We start from the raw sequence: 8,881 nt of genomic DNA on the forward strand, positions 1-8,881 counted from the left end.
AAAAAAAAAAAATCAAAAGGGAAAAGAGAGAAAGTATTAAGACCAGATAAGTACAAAAATACAAGAGTTAACTGAATAAACATTATAACATTATGAAAACAAAATATGGCCAAGGGAATAGTAAGGAAGTAGCATAAATACTTCAAAGGAAATCTTATTTTCATGAAAAACAATAGTATGATTAGTCTCAGTTTTCTAGCCTAAAGGTATTTTTTAAAATTCTTGTGTACATTATTCATATTCTTAACATAAAAAGCCATGTTGGCTCCATTACACTGGTAGTAGGATAGCAACAGAAAGAGCTGCTTTGCTTCTGCTTTGCATTCTTTCATTAAAGTGGTCTCAAATGGTAAAGTGGCAATGGAATTTGGCACTCAAGTGTCTACCTTCGGTCTCACAGCTAGAATTTGATTCCCAGTATTCACAGTATCTTTTGAAAATGATGAGTCAGACAGATGCTGGCAGACTTCCAGATCTTGGTCGCATATGTGAAAGGACACTGCTTTTCTTTTAAAGAAGGGAAACAGAGAAAGAAAGAAAGAAAAAAAAATCCCAGATGAGCAGTCATAGTTCCGTGCCTAGAGAGGAGGAACTGAATTTGCATTAGAAACCCCTGCACCCAATTAGGGAGTATAGGAATGTACAGTAGTCATAAGAAGACATCTCTTGCATTTCCAATTCTCAACATCAAAAGTAGAAACAGAGTTCTAAAGGGTACTTATGTTTTGTTTTTGTTTCAAAGCAAAGGTTTTAGTGAGGTTGAAAACAATGTTTGGTGGTGTTTCTTGTTTGCTTTGTTTTGTTTTGTTTTTACAAAAAAAAAAAAGTTGCATAATATATAGTAAAATGAATATATATCAGTACATGCAAATATATAGCTTGAAGTACATAAAACTGGATTTTACCTTTCTTCTAACTGTATGTGTTGACATATTTTTCGTCATTTAAAATGATAGGAGCCTATAGAGATCTTATCACAAGGAGAAACAAAGGCAATGCTGGTGATTTAAAGCTACCAGTACTGCCAGAAGAACTGCTTTGCCTCGAAAACAGAGGATTGAGGTGTTGACCCTGGGTTCAACAGCTGTCGCAAATTCAAGAAAAGTCAGATATGATATTTTTCGTTCAAACCAAAGCCACTGATTTACAATCAGCTAGACGGGGTAAAGGGTTTGGACTCATGCCACACACAAGAGTGACCTCTTCTGGGTGAGGACAGAACTTTAAAAAATTCTCCCCTTACTTTTCAACTTCAATTTTTCAGTCAAGTCATTCCCATCTGAAAACAAGGATCCTAAACTCCATTTCCTAAAACTGACTTTATTCATAAAAAAGAGGAAATTCCAAATGTGGTTGTAATTTAATCTATTTATTTTCTCATTCTTTAGTATGCCATGATTTATCTGGTATGTTCTGAGTTACTCTGACATAAGACTATCTGGCTTATGATTTCTACTTTTAAAACTGAAAAAAGATAAAAGTGAAAATCCACAAGCAAAACTGTGTTGGAATGTCAACTGTATTTGCAGCTGCAACTAGTACAATCAAATGCACTAATGTAAATTCCCTACAGTGATTAAAAGGAAGATCATTTTGTCCCTAAACACTGTGTCTGGAAAATATGGCAGGAAAATATCCCCAAAGGGCAGGACAGGTCAAATGGGGCTGGATGAGCATCCAGGAGATTAAACCATAAAATAATTGAAATCCCACTCAGCACATAGATCAATGGAGTTTTTCAATCAGACTGAGCAGCACAATTCATCCCTAAGTCTTTGAACAATTTATTTTTAAAACAATTCAGAAAGTACAATATTGCATAAGCTAAGAATTTATTTAATGTAAAAAATTAAGGCAAATATATTTATTGCATTTGTAGTAATAATTTATTCAGATTTACTTAGCACAAATATTTTAAAAGTTTTTGCAAAGGAGAAATATGAATAAACCTGTAAGTAATCAGTTTCAAATCATTTTGAAAACTGACTGCTTTTGCTATTCAGATGAAAATACAGATAAAAATTCTAAACTATGTTTCTTGGTTACCATAAGACACTCAACAAAATATAAAATATATAAAGTGCTGCTTAAATATTTTCAGTGCAAGGGCTGAGGGCTCAAATATTGTGGCTGTTACAACAGATGAAGCTCCATCTGTGGTTGGTAGTAACGCATCTTTAATTTAGTATAATGTTAAAGTCATTCTCTGGTTGATGGAGTTTCAATCTATGAGGCACTAAAAGACAGCCTCTTATATAATACAATGCTAAAAATTTTGTCTTGGGGATGATGAAGCCTGTGAATGACCTTCCTGGAAGACCTTGCCATCAGTACTCAAACCCCTAATTCCTGAGATACTGATCCAGTTTGTGACTTCATCAGTTCTTTATCCTTGATTTATTTTTGAGGTATTCTTTATAAAAATACCTGTCCTTATGTCAGAAGGGAAAACAGAATATTACTGTACATTCTGGACAAATATTCTAATTATTTTTGGAATTGTATTTAATATTTTTTTTAAACTTAAAATTTAATAGGATAATCTATCATTTGGAAATATCTGTGCTATTTTGTTTGCTGAGGGTTTGAAATTGTGCTTAAGGCGAAGTACTATTTCTCTTCCCTCCCACCAGAATTGAATACTAATGAGAGAAGCCACTGAATATACCTGAATTTTCAGTAGATATCAAAGGACAAGTTTGAGTTTAGATCCCCAAAGAAGGTTTGTGCTTAACATATGTTGATAATTTGTTGCTGTGAACTCCAGCCCAACTTGGACACAGATAACAAGGCTGTATCAATGTAATTTTATTAGCTTATTTCATCTAGGGTTTCTCTTTGTGGTTGAAAAGGAGGCTTGAAAATATAGGGGAGAACTGGTCACTGCGGGCTGAAATACATTATTTTATTGAGGAAACATCTGGAAAACTTAGATACTTTCATATACAATGCTGGCAACATAAAAAAAAAAAAAACAACTCCAATCATATTCAGATACAATTGGGAAGTCACTGAAAAAAATTTCATTATCATTTCTAAAGTTCTGCGGCTGTTCAGAAAAACACTGCAACACAGCCATTGGCAGCCCCAGGTAGACATGTTAGACAGCTCTACCCCACACAATTAAAGTGGCTGGGAATCCCACAGCTACTACATGAATCCTGGGCAATTTCCAGGGTACCTCTATTGAGGAGGAGGGCTTTTTTTAAACACTTAGCTTTTGATCGAAAATATTGAGCATGGTGAGATAAAAGAAATGAACTCAGTCCCAAAACTTGCACATTCAATGATCACTGCTCAATTTCTCCTGTTTCTTGAGGAAAGACAGGTATGTCACCACCGATGACGGTTTTTTTCTTCATTTTCTCATGTGAATTAATTTGTCAAGTCTGATGCTGAGGAGTAAGTCATGGGTGAAACAGGTGCGTATGTGTGGCTTTTAAAAAGCAATAGGATGGAAACAATGTATTCTTCCTGGATATTCAACTCCTGAAATACTAGCAAGCCGTCCATGCTGGAGGGCTAAATAAAATTTTTGGCATGTGTTTCAAATGTGTTTGGTGGTGCAGCCATGCCTTTTGTTATCTGGTTTTGATGTTTAGGAATAAATTTCTGACAAGTGTTACTATTTGGATTTGGGAATTCAGTTGTATACTCAGCCATAGGAGAAAGGAAAGATGGGTAAATGTTTTACTTCAGACTTTACTATCTTGCAGCTTAGTTTGTGTTACACTTTTAATGCAAAAAAACCCTATCATATTTAACGTAATATTTTAAAATACCTAATGCACACATGAAGCTGGAAGGCATGCAACTGTATCTTCAAAGCTCAATGGCATTTGTGTCACAGTACGAGTACCTTTACAGGGAAAATTTAGAACTTCACTGAGATTTACAAGAAACTTGTTTCTCTTTTCAAGATCAAGAGTATTAGACAATTCACATTTCACTTTTCATCCATGAAGGGAGAATAGATTCTCAGTGACTGGGTAAAAGACACTGTCAGGAAATGTTTCTTTTCTAGATCTTTTTTTTCCCCTGCAATTTACATTTTAATTTGTCTCACCTTCTCTTTCTGAATGCAAAATTGGCTAGTTAATCATGATAGATAAGAAGACACTGAACTCTTTTTAAAAAGGCAGCATTGCCTTTTAGTCTCTTTAGCTGAGACACTACACCTTCTCTTTACGAGGACATGCCCTTTGCTTCCTTCTTTCCTTCTTCCAGGCTCGATAGTGCTAAAGCCAATGTCAAAAGCTTTTTCAATCGACAAAGTGAGTAGACATCTGTTAATCTGATGTTGTGCCTCTTGTAGTCTCTGTTGAGTTCACAGAGTATAAAGTTAAAAGTTACATTCAAATACACTCAAATTATTTATGTACAAGCTCCTACTTGCTATCTGCAATTAGGTAGCTTTCTTTCTGTTGTCACACCACATCTTTCCTTCACAGACAAATATGCCTAACATCGCCAAGCTTATGTTAGGAGTTCAGTCATCAGCAGAGAATCATCTGCCTGAGGAATAAGATTTGGTCAAGTCTTAGGAAAAAATACTTTCATTAAGAATGCATTTCACATTATCATTTTCGAAGACTACTGCTGTTTGTAACTTCCACACTAGCATATTTCCCTCTGTACAATAAAATGAAAATATTTTATTAATATACCCAATACCATACTTCCTTGTTTTCCCTGTGAGACTCACTGATGTGAACAAATTAAATTTTTTCTATCTCTTTTAATTTCCATTTTTAAGATGCTAGTGATCAATAAATGCATGCCTACAGCACAATTTAGTTCAGCAAATTAGTTTTAAAGTGATACTACATTGAGTGCAGTTCAAATAGAGTATATCAAAACTAGAGCAGTTCACAAGAGAGGATAAGTCTGAGTCCTGAAAACTGACTATTTAAGATGAGGACATTTAAGTAGCACCATCTCCCTCTATGACAAGTGCATTTGGCTTTCAGACATGAGCAGAGAGGCTGATATACTGAAGACTTCTTTCAAATAATCACAAATATTTGTCTATTATGCAAATCTGCTGTTCTTTATTTCCCCATGCTTCACACTTTTTTTTTTTACTGACTTGCATATAGAATGGTTCTATATAGTAAATATTAACAGGTTTCAGTCAAGAACTGTTGAAACAAACTCAAATTTTGTCTACCTAGTGTCTTCCCAGAATTCAGAACAAGAAAATCCTCAGAATTACTTGAGTGTGAGAGATCCATGATGATCTGAAGGGAACAGCAATTTTACCACTTGGCTGAAGCTCATCCCTTGACCCTTTCATGGTTTTAAGCAAACAGTATCAAAGGAAAGCTGCCCAAATATATGATACATCAGGATAACAATCTAATCTGTCAAAACCTGCCTATCAACCTCAATTATTTTGCTATTTATCTCTGTGAAAAGTAGTAATTTCTGATTCAGATTCATCAACATTTTTTCCCATTCTAGGAATATTCTCCTGGCTAAAATACTCTTTGATGAAGATATGCAGATTTTACCTCAAACCTAGATCTTTTCTCATAGCCAGGAAATAGTAGGTCCTATTTAGACTAGCATTCTGTTCTTTGTGGTAGTTCTATTGAAAGAATTCTAGCTTTCCATTAATCAAGTATCTAAAAGCCGAAAAAGATTTCTCTCTGAATTACAAAAGACCAATTAATATGCTATCTCATATTTAAGATCCCATAAGCATGTTGAAAATGTTCCCAACAAATACCAATGAACCGTTTTACAGAACTGTCAGGAGAGGATTTTACCAGATATTCCTTTAACTGGGCCCAGGATTTCTATTTCGTATAGGATAGGTCTGCAAGCTTTTGAGTTCCTCTGCTAACATTATCACATTATAACCTCGATATATCAGACTGGTCAGTCAGTACTACATACAGTGCCTTAGCTTTCAGAAGGTTGCAAGATCTGCCTGAATCTTTCAGATCAGTTGTATGTTATAATAAAGAGAACTGTGGGCTTAGGTCATCACCTGACATTCTGGACAACAGCTTTCAGGTCAGAAGCCAGGTCAGCATCCATTCCTCAGATCTACTCTCCCACAGATGGTTATATCTCACATATCATAAATCAAGTACAGGAACAAATTCTAATTCATCCTGGAAACAAAGAGGTATATTTAAAAGGCTTATATCATTATGTCCAGGATTTCTCTTACTCAAAGAAAGGCTTAACCTCTAGCTTCGGATCTATAAGCTACATCAATTTAACACCTCTGCCTTTGATTAACTGTTCATATAACAAAGTCAGTTCAGTCACGGGGTCAGTGACTTTTCAAGATAAATAAGTGGACTTACGGTCATCTGCCTTTCTAGACCATCCTTTAACAACTCTTTAGAAGGGAACCTCCTATTATTATTTTGTCCCCGCAGTTTTTACAGAAAACTTTGACAACTTCTCCCTTCCTGTGTCTTGCTAACAAAGCCAGTCAAAAACGCAAGTCACTGATGAAGCTACATAGAGAACATCTTAAGTACCGTACCTCAAATATGGTTGTCCATTAAATAGAAAAGACCAATCGTAAGTGGTAATTATTGACCATTCCCAGAGGTCAGACAATGGTGCTTCTCTGACACTTGAAATTAACCTCTCTCATCTTATTTCTATCCCGTTCTTTTTATCAGTACTTAACCACTTCAACCGTCTCTCAAGGCTAGAGAAAATATCCAAGAAGTTCTTCAACCACAAACACATGTCTAAATTTCTATTTGTTTTGTGGGAATATAACTATTTGGGCTAGAAACATACTTAAATCCAACAGCCATGGATTTAAGCTGTGCAAGATTTCCTTTTTTTTTTTTCCTATTTACAACTGCCTTTTAAAAGGCCACAAAAATCCTGTAGTCTTTAACATGGATATGGGGGATGGTGGGAGGAGAGAAATTATAAATATTACTTAAACAAGCACTGGAGTGGAAGACAGGTAAGAGCTTACGGATTTATGGACAGGAGGTTAAGCTGAAAGCACAAATAGAGTAATGACAAAGTCGAGGGGAATAAGAGGATCTGCTGTAAATCAGAAGGAACAGAAAATAAAAAAAGAGCAATAAGGTTGAAGAAGTAGTATTCTGGAGAAGATATAAAAAATAAGCTGAGAAGGAAATTGAGACTAAATAGGCATGAACAAGAGAAGAGGCATGAAGTAGAAAAGGGAGACTAGAATGAATATAAAATTGAAGAGAGTAGACATAAAAGTAGAAAGTCACCTGCACATACAATGGAAACAAAAAATAACAAAAGCTGTATTATATTATGCTTATTTGCTTTGTAGTGACAAGTTGAATAATTTGCTTGTGAAGAGAAACTAACTTCAGGAATTATTGTAAAAGTGGAATTTTGACACAGTAGACCGGAACAGCTGCTCAAAAGACATTACAGTCCATTGTACAAATTTTTCTTAGTTCAGTGCTTATTGGCTTAATAAAGAGCTCAGCAGGAATTCTTAAAGTCCCCTCTATTAATCTTGCTGTCAGATTGCACAAATTCCAAACTAAAAAAATTATATCCTTAGCCCCCCTACACTTAGAGCATGACAAAAATGCAGAGGGAGTCCAATTTATTCTTTCAAAAAGAGAAGGAGGATAAACAGTGAAGATATTGAGCAATACAGAGGTAACTGGGGAAAAGGAGGCACATTGCTGTGCCTGGATTCCTCCCATTCCCTTATCCTTTATCTAAGCTTTATTATTTTTTCTGATTTTATGTTATGTTCCACAGAACTAGTGTTTTCATTTCTTCTAAAGTGAAGCAGATCTATCCCCTCTCACATCTCCAAATACAAGCAACTGTTTTACTCTTCACTCATCTCTATGTACCTCTTCCGCCATGATTACACAAGGAGATGTACCAGAACAAAACCTGACAAAAGTCCTGATGCTTGTTGGTACAATTAGCATCTTTATAAGATTTGCTGTTGGGAGAGAGGAAATAATTTTTCCCCTCTGTGATCAAACCAATTGTACATAAGCTTCTTCTCAGAACCCATACCAGTGCATTCAAGCAGCTTTTGGAATGGTACTTCACAGCAATCTATAAAGTAGTGAGATATGAATCAAACAGTTAGAGGAAAGGTTACATTGAAACTCTATGGGAATTCTACTAAAAATAGATTCATTATCCAGTACATGCAGAAATAGATCCCAAAACATCATTTATTTCATGTTCTTCCTTCTTTCTTATGCATCATGAATTGTATGACAGTTTTTCTTCTAAATTAAAGCTTACCTAATTTGTCTTTGAAAAAGGCTTCAGGCTGGATGACTTTTGCTAATTGAATTGCAAAGAAACATGGACATAACCTCAACCACTGTTGTTCTGATGGTGTGTTTATTAAACACTCAGGTGAATAACATCTCAGGTGAGCACTCACTTGAGCAACATCCAAGGGGTGGAACTATTTTAGTCAACATGAAGGTGAAAGCCTAATAGCTTGGTTATCTCATTGCTGGGAATCTGGCTGGCACCAGCTGTGTGTGTCTGGATAACAACAAAGCCCATCAGCTGAAATCTCACACCAGAGATCAAGCTACTGATGTTGCAATTAGCCGAAGACCTAATAGGGAGTTCACCCTATGAAAATAAATCCTGACAGAAATGAGGGAGAGATATCCCTGTAAAGATGATATGGTACCCAAGTTAAGCAGATGGTTTCACTATTAGGAGAAGTAAGGTGAAGGGATCAGCCCAGGAAATCCAGTTCCTAGGAATAAAATGGCAAGATGAAGATCTACGGCTTCTTACAATAGTTTATACAGAATACTTAAGAATTCATCTGGTCGTCTTCACATAATATAGATCATCCATTTATGCAAGCAGAATTTTTGTTCAACTGGAAAATCTTGTCTTCAGAAGTTTTTTT

At 35.5% G+C, this 8,881-nt stretch overlaps 1 long non-coding RNA gene across 1 annotated transcript in view; it reads right to left on the reverse strand.

Annotated features, from left to right (window-relative positions):
- LOC116216588 overlaps positions 1-8,881 on the reverse strand; it is a 31,743-nt gene that overhangs the window by 20,582 nt on the left and 2,280 nt on the right. The window lies entirely within an intron of this gene.

This window comes from Meleagris gallopavo, chromosome 4 (genome assembly GCF_000146605.3).
Source record: "Meleagris gallopavo isolate NT-WF06-2002-E0010 breed Aviagen turkey brand Nicholas breeding stock chromosome 4, Turkey_5.1, whole genome shotgun sequence".
Taxonomy (NCBI): domain Eukaryota; kingdom Metazoa; phylum Chordata; class Aves; order Galliformes; family Phasianidae; genus Meleagris; species Meleagris gallopavo.